Source organism: Pipistrellus kuhlii, unplaced genomic scaffold, assembly GCF_014108245.1.
Source record: "Pipistrellus kuhlii isolate mPipKuh1 unplaced genomic scaffold, mPipKuh1.p scaffold_m20_p_12, whole genome shotgun sequence".
NCBI classification, from domain to species: domain Eukaryota; kingdom Metazoa; phylum Chordata; class Mammalia; order Chiroptera; family Vespertilionidae; genus Pipistrellus; species Pipistrellus kuhlii.
Genome location: NW_023425427.1, coordinates 39,654,460 through 39,672,951, shown reverse-complemented (window position 1 = coordinate 39,672,951; position 18,492 = coordinate 39,654,460).

Sequence of the window (18,492 nt, the reverse complement as noted above, 5' to 3'; positions counted from 1 at the left end):
TCAACTGGAACATGTCAGTACATTAAGATGAATAAAAATGTTATGCACTTCATATTTTCTAATTACAGTGCTTGGTGGATTCCTATTGATTTTTTGAGGCAGCATAGAACATACTTTAGAATATTGTTACGCTTCATTTACTAGATGACTAAAAACACTGCCAGTTTTTAGTAGGGCCAAGAGCTGGAAAATATTCCACATTGTCAAGATTATGGTACAAGTTGCACTTCACTTACAGTATGCTACCTAGAAAATCTGATAGTGCAACAGATATCAGTGATATATTTAGGACACTATATTGAATCTCTGACAAGCCCCAGTAAGAAAAAGTTGACATGTAGAATCCTAGGCTGTTCAAAAACTTAATTGAAAAAAAAAAAAACTCTTAATAATTTATTTTTATGTTCTAGTGTAAAGAGATCCTAGCAATGGGTTACCAAATGCTACATTATCACATGTATTTATTCTAACTTGGGAATTACTAGATCAGCTGAGTTGTGAATTTGGGAGTGTGAATCTGTAACACATTGTACAATGAAAATGTCATGTGGGATCTGACCTAAACAGTTCTAGAAAGTATGAGAAAAATCAGATTAACTAATGGCCAGAACTCCTATATCACCTCTCTCCCTGAAGATTATGCCTAGGGCATTCTAGGACTATTTCCTTTGAACAGTTGATATAGAGTAAAAATAAACTCAGACCTATTTCACAGATGAATTGGCTTAGAGGAGATGTGGTCCTTTAAATCAAAATCTGTGACAGATTAGATATGAACCTCATCTCTTGGGGAAGAAGTGAGAGCACCTTAACCCTGGCCTGTTCGGTTCAGTAGATAGAGTGTTGGCCTGTGGACTGAAGGTTCCCAGGTTCTATTCTAGTCAAGGGCATGTGCTTGGGTTGCAGGTTTAATCACAGTGGTGAGGGGGTGGAGGGGATGCAGGAGGCAGCCAATCAATGATTCTCTCTCATCATTGATGTTTCTATATCTCTTTCCTTCTCCCTCCATTTCTGACAAAAATATTTTTTAAAAAGCAAGAGCATCTTAGAACTATGAAAGTACCGTATTCTATTAAGTAACTGAATATCATGGCGGGAGCATCAGTAGATCTGAAGACTAGTCAGTCAGATACTTCTCATGTGTTATTGCAGATAATCTGAACTTCACTATTTCTGGAACATTTGACTATTTGTTCCAGACTAATCCACTCTTGTGGTAACCCACTCCGTGTGGGCTCCAACTGGGCTCATCAGGTACAATGCAACAGTGTCTCATTCCATGAATGTTCTGGATACCATTTGTCTTCTATTTCGGAGGTCTGTTCCCTGAAGAATGAGATGCTGTGGGTCTACTTAAGGCCACCACACAAGCAACCTAGAAATGCAAATGGAATTGCAACCCAGGAGATGAAATTTGATCATGAAAAGATGGTATCCAAAAGATCAATTCTTCTATTTACTCAACCCAGGAATAAGCATCCTAAGAAAAGCTTATTTTGTCCTTTGGAAGATAATCTAATAAATTTGAGTCATGCTTGGCACGAAGGGATGACCAGCTTACTAACACATTTTTATATATGCTACCCCTCTTTTATTTATCTTTTCACTCACTTCTGTTTTGTTTATGTTAGGTTTTTTTAATTTTTTGTTTTTTTAAAGTAGTGGTGCTGTAACACCTGCTTAATGTTCTGCTATATAGAGAAACCAGGCTAAGATAGAGAAAATAGGAGTGGAGACCATGCAGTCAGGCCCGTAACCTGCTCTTCACAAGTGCTATCCATGAATACTTGAAATGTCAATAACCTACCCTCTGTTTGCCTTTGTGGTCTGTGCTTAAGTAGTGTAAATAAGCATACTGCTTTACGCTTTTCTATGTTTTATAAATTTCTCAAGAATCGTATTTTTGAGAAATTAGATATTGAAGTCTTTAAGATCAGGCTGCCATCTGCTAATTAAATGCAACTCATCAATTCTCTGTGGTTATTTCATTATGTATAGTCCATTAAGAATGAAACTGAAACCACCGTATGCATTCTAGTTAAGATTAATTGCAACTATGATGACTCAGAAAGACATGCAAACTTAGTTCATCGTCAGATAGTAGAAGTGATGGCACGAAACTCTCTCTTAGGACGATTAGTAAAACATCTCTAATTTTTATTTAATAAACAAAGTTGCTAAATATTAAGAGGAAAAGAAAGAGGAACAATCCTGTAAGGAGCCATTAATATTGCCTTGAGTTAATCATATTAATTGTCAAAAGAGGGGAAAAAAGGAGCTGTCTTAAGACATTTTTTAGAAAATACATTAACAAAGAAAGTATTATAAGTGGGCATATCTTATAACACCAAAATATTTTTAACAGTTCTTTTTGTGTGTGTTTGTACCAAAACAAGTACACAATTTATTTGTGGTACATTAGAATAAAAATACATGCACACATGCAAACAAAGACAATGAAAGACTAAAGCCCAACAGGTAAGATTCCTAGCTATCAGGGGGAAAAAATGAAAAGTATATTCTTCTCAACTGTCAAGGAAGATAACAGAAAAGAGAAAATGCATTCTTGTTCTTCCCAGACCAAATATTCTGAATAGAGTATATGGTATACATTTTAACGTAAAATACTTTAAACAAGAAAAATGCAGGTATTTTTATGATTAATTATGCAAACAAATGGCTATTAAAAAAAGATAAAAACAGCCAAAGGTACCTTCAAGATAGACCCATTGCTTTACTATTCTGGGAAATTTTGGATGCAGTAAAAGTATCGAGGTATTCTTTGTGAGATCTTTTCTTTAACCTAACTTAAACTGTTATTATTTAAAATATATCTCCTAATGCTGGCAATGGCCTCTGATGTTGAGTTTCACATCCATAGAGGATCACAATTAGAGGAAACTGATCTTCATATATTTTTGTATTTTTGATCCTATATTATTTGTTTGTTTGGTCTTATTGGAGGAGTTGAGCATATTATATTTTTTAAAGCATCTCTGCAGTGTAGCAAAAAAAACAACAACAACAACAAAAAATACAAACTTATTATTTTTGGCTAGGTAAACATGGCCTTAAACCAAACTTCAGACATGTAATAGTTATGCAATCTTAGGCATATTTTGAACCTTTTTTATGCATATATCTCTGAATTTGAACTATAATTTTTAAAATTCAGTGAGAGAGGAAGGGCGAGAGCAAGAGAAAAGAAACATTGACGGTTGCCTCTACTATGTTCCCTGACGGAGGAAGGAACCCACAACCTAGGTGTGTGCCCTGATTGGGAATTGAACCAGCAACCTTTGGGTGTATAGATGAGACTCTAACCGCCTGAACTACCTGGCCAGGGATTGAACTAGAATTTTGACCAGATGTTATATTATGCAGTAGTCATGTATAAGTAGAACAAAATAATCATATCTAATATAATGTTCCCAGGATTTATAGGCCAGATTTCAGAGGTCTTTGCTTATTTACTATACTGAAACATAAAAATAAAAAAATTTTTTAAAAAAGGTTATGCTTTTCTTCCTATTAGAATTTCAGCAAAATTTACTTATCACTAATGGCTGTCCCAGTACAGATTTAAATATGATAAACCTGTGCCCAAACCCCAATTGTAGTTCAGACCAACTCTAAGAGATAGGACTAGTTGCTTAACATTTTAGACCTAAGGTTTTGTATTACTCAAATGAGACTCACAGTAACTACCATCCTTGGTAGTCATAAACACTTACCTATAAAACAACAGGCACAAACTAAGTTCTCAACAACAAGTAGCAATCATTATTAAGTGTTTTTAAATAGTAAATAAATAAACAAACAGATGAGACAAAAACCATGCATTTTATTTAGATCAAGGTCGTCCCCCTCGCCCCGCCCCCCCCCACACCCCTGCCATTGTTCACCATAAGTGACCTAGTTTTTAAAAGAAAAAGATTGTTAGTAACCAGGAAACCAGGATACAATTTTGCACCAATGATTACTTCCTTGCTTTGTTCATTTCTCTTGATCTGCAACATTGATTTGACCTGGTGCTAACCTACAGTACTCCCTTTCTCCACGCCTGCATTTTAAATCTTAAATACAAATGAAGAGGGAAGCAATGCAATGGAAATAACTAAATAAAGAGCTAGTATAACAAATTTAATACCTCAAGAAGTCTAGTGGTCTAGCTTATTTGCAGGTATAGCTATCTGTTAAGCAAGGCATATGTATCCTTGCATTTCACACTTTGAATATTATTAGTTTCTGTCTGCTCTCTCTCCAGTAATTTCCACAGGAAAAATCTTTATAATCTAATTGATATAAGTTGTGAGAAGAACAAGGAGAAAAGTAGGTCAAATAGATAAGATAGTTGTTATCTTACTAGATGCCTCTGATTGCAATTTGAGTTTCATTAAAATTGCTCACGTTATATATTTGAAAAATTAAACAAAAATCTGATACATAATTATAAGATGTTTGATTTAATTGCTTTGAAATTATGCAAAACATAAGAGTGCTTGTTTTTTTATTGATCTTATCACAAGCAAATTTTCTGCTCTTTAAAACATGACTAAAAAAAATACCCATTATAAAATGTGCATGCTTTAAAAAAATACCATGGCATATTTTCAACAGTTAGAAAATGTCCCTCTCCATATTCTGGGACATTAGCATTGCTTCCACTGCTCTTCTGGACAACACTTTACTACATTACTATCTTGCTTCATTGTATTTACTAATTTTCAAAAGAGGTTTATTTTTTTATGCAAAAGAATGTCAAATCACTTGTTATTGATATTTTTCTTTACCATTAAATCATCTTCCTTCTTTGAGTATGATTGATAGTGGATTATTTCATTATTTAAAATTAACTTGTGGTAGTATTAGGCCATCTTTTAGAAATGCAAAAATACTGCAAAATTATCTTTTATATGACCACTAACTTTAGATCAAAGAAGAGTTTAAAATATAGTCTTGGGCCGAAACCGGTTTGGCTCAGTGGATAGAACGTCGGCCTGCGGACTGAAGGGTCCCGGGTTCAATTCTGGTCAAGGGCATGTACCTTGGTTGCGGGCACCGGTGGGGGTTGTGGAAGAGGTAGCTGATCGACGACTCTCTCTCTCATAGATGTTTCTAACTCTCTATCTCTCTCCCTTCCTCTCTGTAAAAAATCAATAAAAAATATATTATAAATAAATAAATAAATAAATAAATAAATAAAATATAGTCTTGGAATTTATTTATGTTATTACATTCTTATATTTTATTTCTATTATTATTATTTTATTGTTTTCAACTTATATAAACTGTATTAAAATGTGTGACTTTTCACAGAGGTTTTTTTGTTGTTGTTGTTTTTTAATAGTCTCTATGCAGTCTCCATCTTCAGTCCTTGGGTATCAGGATCCTCTCCTGTGAGTCTTCCATTAATTATTCAGGAAGGCTTTCCATATTTCAGTTGTAATTCCACCTGTTCCTGGGAGCATGTCCATGCAGCATCCACCTACTCTGCTGCCATTTTTAATCACTCATGTTTTCTTACTAGAGGCCCAGTGCACAAATTCATGCACTAGTGAGGCCCCTCAACCTGGCCTGTGGGATCAGACCAAAACCAGCCCTCCAACATCTCCTGAAGGGTCCTGGATTGTGAGAGAGCACAGGCCAGGCCAAGGGACCCTACTGGTGCACGATCAGGACTGGGGTGCAATGTGGGAGGTTGGCCAGCAGGGGAGGGACTGCAGGAGGGTTTCAGGGTGTGTCCATCCCTTCTCACTCAGTTCCAATCAGCTGTACCCCAGCAGCAAGCTAATGTACTAATCAGAGCTTCTGCCTACTGGAGGTCAGGGCATCCAGTCAACTTTCTGCCCCTTGATGGTCATTGCAGTGGTTGAGCAGCCTTAGTATAGTATTAGCATATCATTCTTTGATTGGTTGAATGGCTGACTGGTTGATGGGACACTTAGCATATTAGGCTTTTATTATATAGGACATTAAACTAGAGTTCCTGTACACAAAATTTATCTACTTGGGAGGATCCCTCAGCCCAGCCTGCACCCTCTTGCAGTCCGGGAGCTCTTGGAGGATGTCCGCCTGCTGCGGAGGCAGGGGAGGCTCCCGCCACCACTGCTGCACTCACCAGCCATAAGCCCAGCTTCTGGCTGAGTGGCACTACCACAGGGGGAGCACGCTGATTACCAGGGCACAGCTCTTGCATTGCGCATCTTCCCCCTGGTGGTCAGTGTGTGTCATAGCAACAGGTCGTTGTGCCGTTCAGTTGATTTGCACATTAGCCTTTTATTATATAGGATTTTACTAAGTATGCTGTAAAAGCAGAAATTCTAGCAACTATATTTAGCTTTCATAGACAGAAGCTAGAATTTATGAGCATATTAGTATTGTTTTAGAGCATGAGTTTGGTTTTTAGAACTTTACAGGCATCGAATCTTGAGGATTATAGAAAATAATTAAGTAAGGATATAGCATAAATCCTTTTACCTGAAACTGTTGCATACTCTCAACAGTTCAATTGAAGATTCACTTAATGTACAGTGTTCGGAAGCATTATATTAAATAAGGGAGTATGTCTCCAAATTTTAAATGTTATTATCATTTCCCATGTTATTTGACATCTATTTATTGAGCCTCGACTAAGAGTATGACATAAGTGCAATCTCAAATTAATCATTTGGAGATTGAAATCTCATTACTGGTGTCAGTTTTAAGTTAAGAAACTATAATATCTGAGTGACTTGGATTTGGTTGAATAGTCACTAATTGAAAATGCTTGTCAGAGAATGAAAAACTTCATGAAAAAAAATGAAGTATGTGTTTTACATTCTTAAAGCTTTGTTTTCAACATATAGCTGTAACATCAGTCCTTAATATCCTATCTTAATAGAGTGAATTTATCTCATAAATACTCCTGTACCTACATTTTTTAATGGACAACGATTCATATAGAATTGTCTCACATAAATTATGTACAAGGAGATAGCAATGATTATTTAAATGTCCATGTTTCTTTAAGAATATACAGCCTAAAATAAAAGTCTAGCTTGTTTTTTTAAATGTAAATTTTGAACATAAAAAAGTAGAGTCATATGTAGGCATGAATTTTTTAGAACTTTTCAAAATTGTAATTGCTTGGTTTGATGTAATTAAAAGGTGAGGTGCAAAATTTTTAAACACTATTCAAAACATTTAAGAGGACATTCAGCATTAGCCATTCTGTTTTCTCAATATGTTCTTCCATTCTCCTCTAAACATCTCTAGATATTTAATTTTCAAGTCATCTGTACATACCACCCACATATAGTTCTGTTAGTTCTTTATGATCATTTAGAAATTTCAAATCATTCCAGTAAGAAATACTTGGAAGTGGTGATGCTGAATTTCTAATGTGGTCATTTTTATGTGTACTAGCTAGATCACAGGAATTCTTGGAACTCTACCACTATCATTAAGGTGTCCAATATTTCAGGCTAAGTTGTATCTCAACAATTGTTCACTCTTTCTTAATCTCATTGATTCTCAGTCTCCTCATTGTTACAGATGAGGAGACTGAGATACCCATCTTTTACTGTGTCAGCAGACACTCCTTTACAGATGTCTGTTAGTTTAGGTTGTGTGACAGTAACTTTTAACTCATGCCTGTAGTTTATGATAATAAGATATACTTTGCCTTCATGCTATATATCTATTTCCAATTGGCTGAGGGCTGCATTCTTGTAAGCATCTAGGATGCATGTGGAGCTTTCACCATTGCAGAGCAGCTAGAGGCTTTATTGCATGCTGAGAATGCATGCAGAGAAACAAATCTGTGGTATTTCCATCAACTCCAATGTTGCTGGTAACTGTGTCAGAGGGAAAGAGAATCCAATAAATCACACATTAGCTCCTAACGGCTTTTTCTCACTTTGTTTTGCTAATAGCAAGCCATATAGTATGCCTAACTACAAAGGGTGGAGGGAATGTATCCCTGACACGTAAAGAAATGAAAATTTAAAAATATTTGGTGAAAAGCACTAGTGACTACATATTAAAAATGTACAGTTTAATGATAACCTGTAAACCTAATTATCTCAGCTGTTGTAAGAGGCTTTTATTTATCCATTAAACTGTATTCCCTTAAAAAAATACTCATCTTAAGTACTGAGTTAGTTGTTTGAGTATATAAAACAAAATTTAGGAACTTGAGGACACTAATGTTCAGTGTGTCAGAGGAGGACTATCATCCTATTTTACCTCCCTTTCCAAATCGTTTCACCACATTTTTGTAAAAATCCCCCCATTGTATATTCACAACTTCTCCAGCAAAGGCAGTACCTGAGTCTCCTGTCTCCAAGACTGGTTCACTTTGCTCATTCTCAGAAATGTTACTATCCAAACTGAAGTCCAATCTGAGGCACCAAATCTCTGTTGCTTGGCCTCTTTCGTCTCACTTACCTTTAGTTCTCCTTTACCTCAGTAAACAGTCATCTCGGGGCCTTGTCAACAAACAGCCTCTCCATCAAGGGTGGCAGTGCCATTCTCAACCCTACTGTGTATCACTGGTCCGATTATCACTATAACTACTTAGCCTCTGTCTTCCCCTCTCGCGCCCCCCCCCCCCCCCTCTCTCGACTGTTTCTGGCTCCACTTCACTCAATTCCAAGCTTATGCTGCTTCTTCAATCATTTTAGTATTTTCATTTTTTATTAAAATTATATTGTGACCAAATGTTATACTGAAACTGCCATCCAATATTCAATCCTGAATCCACCTCATTTATCAGTTCTCCGCTTCAGTTCTTGGACCAAAGAGCACTGTTAGAAAAAAAAATCACAAAATGCACAAATATGACCTACTTCTAATATGTGCTACTAGTCAGCCTGGCTTAGAGCCTACTGAGCATCTAATCTATAGTATTTTACAAAGGAAATTAATGCATTGCCATTAATTCACTCTTCCCCCCCCTTTTTTTTAATATAATTTGATGCCATTCTCTCCTCCCTTATTTTTATATTAGCCTAAAATCTTTTCCAAGGTGTTAAAGCTACTAAATGTTCTACCTAAGAATGTGATACCCATTGCCTTATCAGTTATTCTATTCCTTTTATCTTTATATCCATCCATTCTTAGATTCAAAGAATTTTTACATCTAAATATAACATAAATATTACATTTGAAATCTGGTTTAAATTTGCATTTTGCATGTATCTGTCAATCCAGCCTCCCCCAACTTCTCACTAAAATACTCATGAAGGCTCAGGAAGAATTGAAAATTTACATCTTTAACAAACACTATGTCTGGCACATTATCTAGTACCAATGGCTGAAATACAGATGGAAGTGAAGTGGAGAAAATTGACAATAGGAAAAACAATATCAAGAACAAGAAATCACGATCTCAAAAACAAGTTTACCAGATTTGAGTTTACAGAGACCTCATCTTATACACAGAAAGCACTTAAAAATAAATTGTAATTTTTGATCAACATTGTAATTTATATTAATCTGTACACTTATGACAACCAGGAATTTTGTCATTGTTTTTAAGTATTAAATGAAAAAATGAAAATGGCTGTCTCATACTGGCATGCATTATTTATTGAGATCTTAAGGTATATTGGTAATATACAAAATAACCTTAATAATATTCTGCAATAATCATAAAGTGTAACTACATTCTCTAAGAACATATTTTAAATGTACATAAAGCTGCAAATGAAATAAAATTAACTTTCCTAGGGTCAACAACTTAGTTAATGTACATATTCCTTAAAGACTAAGAAGATGCCTTTGGCAGTAATTCTTCTTGTTGCATTATTATTATTACTTTCCAGTTCTGAAGGTCCAAAGTATCCTCTCCTACACATGAAAGTAAATTATGTGGAATTAAGTGGAATGCATTTTCAGAGGTAAAGTTTTATCCATCGTGCGTATTTCCCATCATTATTTTTCCAAATGGAGGACTCATTTTGCCTTATTTTCTGTTATATCACAAAAGTGATAATAAGCCATTGTTTCCTGGGGGTGAGGGGAATTTTTTCTCTTACAAAATAATTATCACTAGTTATGGATAAATGGGGCCCAGAATAGCCTTTTTTTTTTTTTTTTTTTTTTTTTTTTGAAGTTGCAAGAACTTGGTGCACAAAACAGTACTTCAACTTTGTTTACACGGCAGATATTATAAGTCCATGGAGGTTAATGTAAATGATAAAACATTTCCTTTCTTCCTGCTGGTGACAGTTCTGTGTCTTTTCCAAGTAGAGCGAACATGCCAGTGTGACATATTTTCATCCTTAAGTCACAACACTTACCAGAAACAAGCAACAAGCCTCTCAAATTCCATTTACACCAAATTAGCAAAACAATTATAATCCAACTATCAAAGAGACAGTTCACTAAAGTGCTCCAACCATTGCCAGCACAGCCCAGGTATTATTTGTCTTGACTTGAATTAGACAGCTAGTGCTGAAAACAATACTAGTTAGTTACCCATAGCTTTAAACACTACTGACTAAGAGGCAAGGGCTGTTTGCACTTAATGCTAAACTCTGCCACAAGATTATAAGTAAGTTTAAAAACATTCCATTCCAAAGAGGAAACATGTTTTAAATACCTCTTTGACTACTAATGATCTGGTTTAATTATAGAAAATCAATACTTTTTTCATGACTGCAAAACTAGTAGCACCTCTGATAAAATTGCATTAGGTTATAGACCATAAACGTTTGCTGATATTTGACCTTTTTTTTTTTTAACCTCCATAAAGGATGATTTATGTAGCTCACCTTAAAAACCCACTTAATGTCAAATTATGGAGCAAATTTCAGGTTTCTCAAAAAGTTTTTAATCTTCAGTGACTAGCTCAAGATCACATGCTAGTAAGTGGTAGAATGATTAGATTGATTACTTGCCATCTTCTGTGGAGTCATTTTAGAAATCTCTTAGCTTTTCATGTGCCCATGATCCTTCCTGCTCCTAGATTTCAGCACTGGGACTGCTTCCCTCCTCCTCCATTTACTAAGTCACACTCATTCTTCACTTTTTAGAATAGAAGCCCTACAAGAGAAAAGCGTTCCAGACCCACCACAAACTAGGTAAAATCCCCCTTGTTTATCTTCCTTCATCACATCCTTCACATTACTTTCATACTTATAGTTATGTAATAAATTGTAATAATTGGTTTGTTGCCTCTTGTTCATTCTAGATATGTCAGAGCTTCATTCTAGGAGGTATAGCAGCTGTGTCCCACAGTTTTTGACACAGTAAATTACATGATGTTCAGCAATTCCCTAAACTTGTTTGACATAAAATTATTCTAAGCATCCTAAAGAAATAGGGTTTCAATCCCAAACCAGTAAACTAGAATACTGTAAATCATTTGCATTATATTAATCTATTAAATAATTCACTGAATTTTAGTAGTTAAATAATATGAAATTTTGTTAACTAGACATCAACAAGGATCTATATGGTGTTAATGCACACATTTAGACATTTAAACAGGTGTAAATGTGATATATTTAAAACATCAAATGTTAAAAAACTAATAATTATTTTTAACTGCTACTTAATTCTCATTTTATAATATAAATTACTTAACCAGTTGCAATCTAAGCATCTTGTGCTTTACCAAAAAAATACATGTAAATATGGCTTAAGGTTTTAAAGGGAAATGTAAACATGTTCATTTAACAAAATCACATAACATGAATATTCATTATATTGTGCTACCTTCTTTAATGTTATAGAAGCAGTATCTTTACTAACTTTTAAATAAATTTTTATTCCAGTTGATAGCTTAATTAGCAAATCCAGTAAACCATCCAGTAGAGAAGTAATTGCTTGATTGTCAATTGAAATAATAGCAATTTCCCCGACTGTGAGAGTTCCACCACTGCAATTAGATTATATCATACTTTACTCTGCAGAGGATATTAAAAGCACAATATGAGCCAATGCTATCCACTATATTTTCCTTTTTATACCATGATGCTAAATTGCTATCTTGATGTTAGGGCTAAGACATCAAGAACAGAATACTAAGGACACTTTTGATATTCAATTACATTTGCTCTGTGTATGTTAATGTAAATATAGATCTCAAAATAAAATGGTTTGCTGACTAATTTATAATAAAACAAATTGATGAAAATTTTTTAGAATTTTTTTGCATAACAAATATTTAGAAAATAAAGCTATTGCAGGGTTTTCACAGATTGATTGGGCGTTTTGAAAAATATATATACTACCCTACGCAATGTTCTGCATATATGAACATTCAAATAAAATATGAAAAATGTTGATGAATAAACTGAAGAAAAATAAAATTACATAAAATTGTATATACTGATAAAAGACAAATCTATATTCTTTTTACACTCCCAAAACTGGTTATTATAAAACATTGAACAATATTATAAAAAATAATAACATATTACATCCTCATCTATATTCATATATTTAGAAACAAAATTAAAGACCCCTTGCCTTGAAAACTATTCATGTAAATTGTAAGTAGTGATTAAAGGAACACACATGCGTAAAGTAACTTCCTTGGGATGATGGCTTCCCTGATTCAAAAATAGGTCACCTGTCAAGAAGATGGATGGTTTCTCAGTCATCATTATATCATGTTCACCACAAGAATCAGATGCTTGATGCAATGGAACTCTTACCTAATGGCATTTTGACTTGTAATCTATTTTTAAAAAGAAATATGAATGTATAAAGGAGAGCTATCCTTTTTCCTCCCATATTACTAGGGAAAAATATATGTTTCATTGTTTACACTGTTTGGTTTGATCATTAAGAAAAAAGAAGAGACTAACAAAACCATAAGAACTTTCTGAATAACATATAGAAAAGTTGCTACTCATAAAAGTATGATAAACTTTACATGGAAAGCACACAGAGGTGTACACACACACACACACACACACACACACTTACATAAAAGGTGTGACTATAAACTAGTAAGCTCAATTTCCTCACTCAGTAGTTTTCTATGCTGTAAAGTTACATAGGTAGTGTGTATATAGTGAGAGAGACAGAGAAATATACACAAATACATATAGTGTGTGTGTATTTAAAAATATTTTAACCAGGATATCTAGGTCAAACTTTTGACTAACACATTTAACTGATTTTATCTTATGTAATTTCTTTAATAATTATTAGCCTTTTTAATGTTTCTTTCTCTGCAAAATGGTTACTTTTTAATTTTGTTTTTTATAATATAAGGAATTTTTACATTTAATTTACATTTTTTGTTAACAAACTCGTTTTCTTTGGTATGGAATTAATATAATTTACTATTGCTATGGAATTGATATAATTTACTATTGCTCAACTTAGTACAATGAACAGTAAGTATGTTTGTATATAAATGACCATTCTTTATAGATGCTTAATTAGATCCTTGAAGAGGAATGATTGAGTTAGATACAAGTGATCCAGTTGTCTATGTAGATTTCCATATCACCCTTAAGAGAAGTGTCTATTATAGCTGTTATTACAACCTGACCAGCATTTGATATTAGCATTGAAAAACCTGACAACATAAAATGAAAAATGATATCAAATTATCATTTAATATAATTTGGTCAGAATGAATTTGAAAATTGTTCACAATATGTTTGGATATATCATTTCATAATTATCTAAATTGTGTCCATTGAAATTTTTAATTTTTTTATAAATATAAGTCTCAGTAGAAGAAGTTGGAAATTGCTTTATTTGCTTTTCCTGTGGTTTTTTGTTGTTGTTGTTTTTAATTTTCTCTTTGAGTTCTCCAACTATTTAGATCTCTCATTACCTTTCAATATGGGAACCAGTGTAAATAACAGATACTACAACTAGACATCAAAAGCAAGGCTTTAGTCTTAGAAGTTGTGCTGTTTTGTTTGCCATCCCTGACCCACTTTCCATCATTTTAACCCTTCTTTGTCCCTGGAGGCTGAAATATGTGGACTCCATTAATGGTTCCCTATGTCCTCCATCTTGCAGTGAGCAAATTGAGATCAGGGTATTTATTTCCCAATTTTCTCCCTGCCAAGTTGCCAAGGACTAACTTAGTCCTTCCACTAAAATAAACAGCTCTGGGTAGGAGGTCCTCTCCAAACTCCCTGTGTCTACAGGTTCAGACACTAACCTTTTCCCTTTGACCTTGAGTGGAAAGACAGGTTCCTCTCATTCTTGCAAAAGCCAGAATTATAACTCCATTGTGTATATTCTATCTTACGGTACTTTCTATTGTGGTTTCAGTAACACTTCTAACACAAAGAATACATCCGTTTTTTTATGAATGAAAGATAGTGATGCTAAAATTCTTTTGCCCTCACACTTAAATAGTTTAACTGCTATACGCTTTTAGATAATTATTTTTAATCAAAATGTAGAAGACATTACTTCATTTTCTTCTCACAGCTATTGAGTATGATGAGAATTTTACTATGCTGTCCCACTGAGTGCTTTTCTCTTAAACTTTCTTCGATTTTAAGACTTTTTCATTTATATCGGGTGATCAGGAGTTTCATTAATATATGAAAAGTATGCCTTTAGTATTGTAAGTCCTACTTGGCTCCTTATGTGTTGTTTCTATCAGGATTAATTATTGGGCATAATGTATATTTTAAGATTACATAGTTTCATGGTCTAGATTACTTGCAAGATACTTGAAGAAAAGTATAATTGTACAAAGGGAAGAGTAGACAATGACCCACTAACCCAACAATTAATAATAGTATTACTAATTGCAGACAACCAGACATGACCTGCCTTTCTGTACCCAATGCTGTTTATACTGCTTTCAGAATCCTAACTTTATAATTATACTCTTGATAAAATAAGAGAGATGCTTTTCTGAAAATGCAACTCCTAAAACAATACAACCATATGCAACAATGCAGAAAATTTTTAAATTAAAAGAAAGTAATTTAGCAGCTAACTAGTTGCCCTCCAAAAAATGCTACACCTACAAGTGAGCTCTTAGAATTTTGTTTACAATCATCCCACTACTTCCTTCATTTTTTCTAATAACTTAAAACACAGCACAAAAAGGTGATTTGGGTAAACCTCTCCCCCCTCCACAACAATACCTAAAATGTACAGAATAGTTAAAAACCATTTGCTTATTAATGAAGTATCAAATGTTAATGAAGTATCAAGAAATATTTCTTAGCTACCAGACACCCTTAGTAAAAGACCTGAAAAGGCAACCACATTCCCACTGCCCTCAGAGAATTAGCATAGCTTTTTAACATTTTTCTTTCTTATTCATCAAGAACACATTCAATCCCAAGTGGTTAATTTCTGGAAACTTCTAAAGTCTTAAAGGCTTTTCCTGACCCTTCACACTTAGTTGCAACTGTAGTTGCAAGTCACTTGAGCAGTTTACACTTTTTTCATAAAACTTTAATTGGTAAGTAATTTTTGAAGAATGTTTAAGCTCATTTTTATTCACCACTATATCCTCGTGCCTCCCAAGCAAGATGCCTTTTACATAGTAGGAACTAAACAGTTACTTGATGAATTAATGATTGAATGGATAAATGAACACCTGTTATTTCATTTCTCAATGATTACAATGCCTAACACACTATACCTAGCTAATACATGTTTTGTAGAAGTTATTTCAAGTACAACTTTAAAAACAAGAGTGATATTTCAATTCAATGATCAAATTTAACAAGTTTAACAACTACCAGTTCTTGAATTACACTCATATTATTCAATATGGTAAAAATGTTTGATAACCTGATGCCAAAAATGAGCACTTTATTAAATGTTTTACCACTCCTGTTTGACAAAATGCTGGAAGTGCAATCCACAGGGATCAGACAAGAAGAAGAAATAAAAGGCAGCCAAATTAGAAAAGAAGTAAAATTGTCATTATTTGCAGATGACATGATACTGTACATAGAAAACCCTAAAGACTCAAAAAATTACTAGACATAATAAATGAGTTCAGCAATATAGCAGGATACAAAATTAATGCCAATAAATATATGGCATTTTTATACACCAATAGAGAACTTACAGAAAAAGATATTTTAAAATCCCATTTACCATTGCACCAAAAAAATTAAGATACCTATGAATAAACTTAACTCAGGAAGTAAAAGACCTGTACTCAGAAAACTACAGGACACCAAGAAAAGAGATCAAGGAAGACATAAACAGAAGAATATACTATGTTCATGGATTGGTAGAATCAACATCATTAAAATGTCCATACTACCCAAAGCAATCTACAGATTCAATGCAATCCCCATTAAAATACCAATGACATATCTCTCAGACCTAGAACAAACTCTCCAAAATTCATCTAGCATAAAAAAAGACACAAAAATAACTGCAGCCATTCTGAGAAATAAGAATAAAGTAGGAGGTATCTCAATACCAGATATCAAGCTGCATTACAAAGCCACCATTCTTAAAACTGCCTGACACTGGCACAAAAACAGACATGTAAACCAATGGAATAGAATAGAGAACCCAGAAATTGACTCAAATTACTATGCTCAATTAATACATGACAAAGGAGGCAATAGCATAAAATGGACTCAATATAGTCTCCTCAATAAATGGTGTTGGGAAAATTGGACAGATACATGCAAAAAAAGAAATGAAACTAGACCACCAACTTACAACATACATAAATATAAAATCAAAATGGATAAAGGACTTACATATAAGAGGGGAAACCATAAAAATCTTAGATGAATCCAAAGACAGCAAAATCTCAGACATTGTAGTGGCAATATCTTCACCAATACAGCTCCTAGGGCAAAGGAAACTAAGGAGAAAATAATAAATGGGACTAGATCAAAATAAAAAGCTTATGTAAAGCAAAAGAAACCATCAGCAAAACAACAAGAAAGCCCATTGCATGGGAGAACATATTTGCCAATGTTATCTCTGATAAGGGTTTAATCTCCAGCATTTACAGAGAACTCATATAACTTAACAAAAGGAAGACAATCCAATCAAAAAATGGGCAACTGACCTAAATAGACACTTTTTGAAGGAGGGCAGAAGGAAGGCTAAGAGACATATGAAAACATGCTCAAAGTCACTAATTATCTGAGAGATGCAAATCAAAACAACAATGCGGTATCATCTCACACCTGTCAGAATTACTATCATCAACAAATCAACAAAGGACAAGTGTTGGTGAGGATAGCGAGAAAAAGGAACTCTTTTGCACTGCTGGTGGGAATGCAGACTGGTGCAGCCACTGTGGAGAACAGTATGGAGTTTCCACAAAAACTAAAAATGGAACTCCCATTTCACCCAGTGGTCCCACTTCTAGGAATATATCCCAAGAAACTAAAAATACCAATTAAAAAGGATATATGCATCCCTATGTTCATAGCAGCACAATTTGCAATAGCTAAGATTTGGAAACAGCCTAAATGCCCATCAGCAGATAAGTGGATTAAAAAAAACCTGATACATCTACACAATGGAACACTACCCTGCTGTAAAAAGGAAGGAACTCCTATCATTTGCAACAGCATGGCTGGAGCTGGAGAACATTATGCTAAGCAAAATAAGTCCATCAGAGAAAGCTAAATATCACATGATCTCACTCATTTGTAAATTATAATGAACAACATAAACTGATGTACAAAAATGGATTCAGAGACAGAGAAGGATTGATCAGATGCTCAAACCTTGGAAGGAAGTGGAGGATGGGGGTAAGGATGAGAGATCAACCAAAGGACTTGTATGCATGCATATAAGCCTAACCAATGACACAGACACCAGGGACATGAGGGCATGAGTGGGGGTTGGGGGGCAAACAATGGGTGATAAGGACACATGTAATATCTTAATTGATAAAGAAATGAAAAGAAAAAAAAATGTTATTTTAAAAATTTTCTCCAAATTTTCTATATATTTTCTAAATATGTAATGAAAAAGAGGGGAAATCTCATTCTGTGTCACCACCCAATATGCAATATATTCTCATTTTTATAATACTCTCTTGAAAATAAGGATGATATAAATTATGGTTTAGAAATAGTTTTTAGTTCTCATAAATTTTCTCATTTGATGTTTATTTAAATATGATTTAATGTTATATGTCCATATATTTCAGTGAAAACTTGAGATTTGAATCTTTAAAATATTTATTATTTTCATATACTGGATATTGTACTCCAACTGGGAATGACAGTTGCATGATATTTATAAGATGAATGCCACAAAGGATATTTTCTCCTAAGGGATGTGTAGAATGCTCTTCTTAATTTATGAATTCCCTAAGGGCACAATTATGATCATTGAAATTGTCAAGAGAGCCCTGTCTATAATGGAGAAGTATGAATTCCACTGATACTCAACCAAGAAACCTTCTCCTGGGAAACCTCATCAGGGGCAGCATGCTGCACATGCTTTGGTCCTAACTTTGAATCTTACTATGTGTCTGGGCAAAACTTATTCCAGAATTTTTCCAAAAGTTATCTCATGTGAGAAATGAAAATTTTCTACTCATCCTAAGATTTGTTGGGA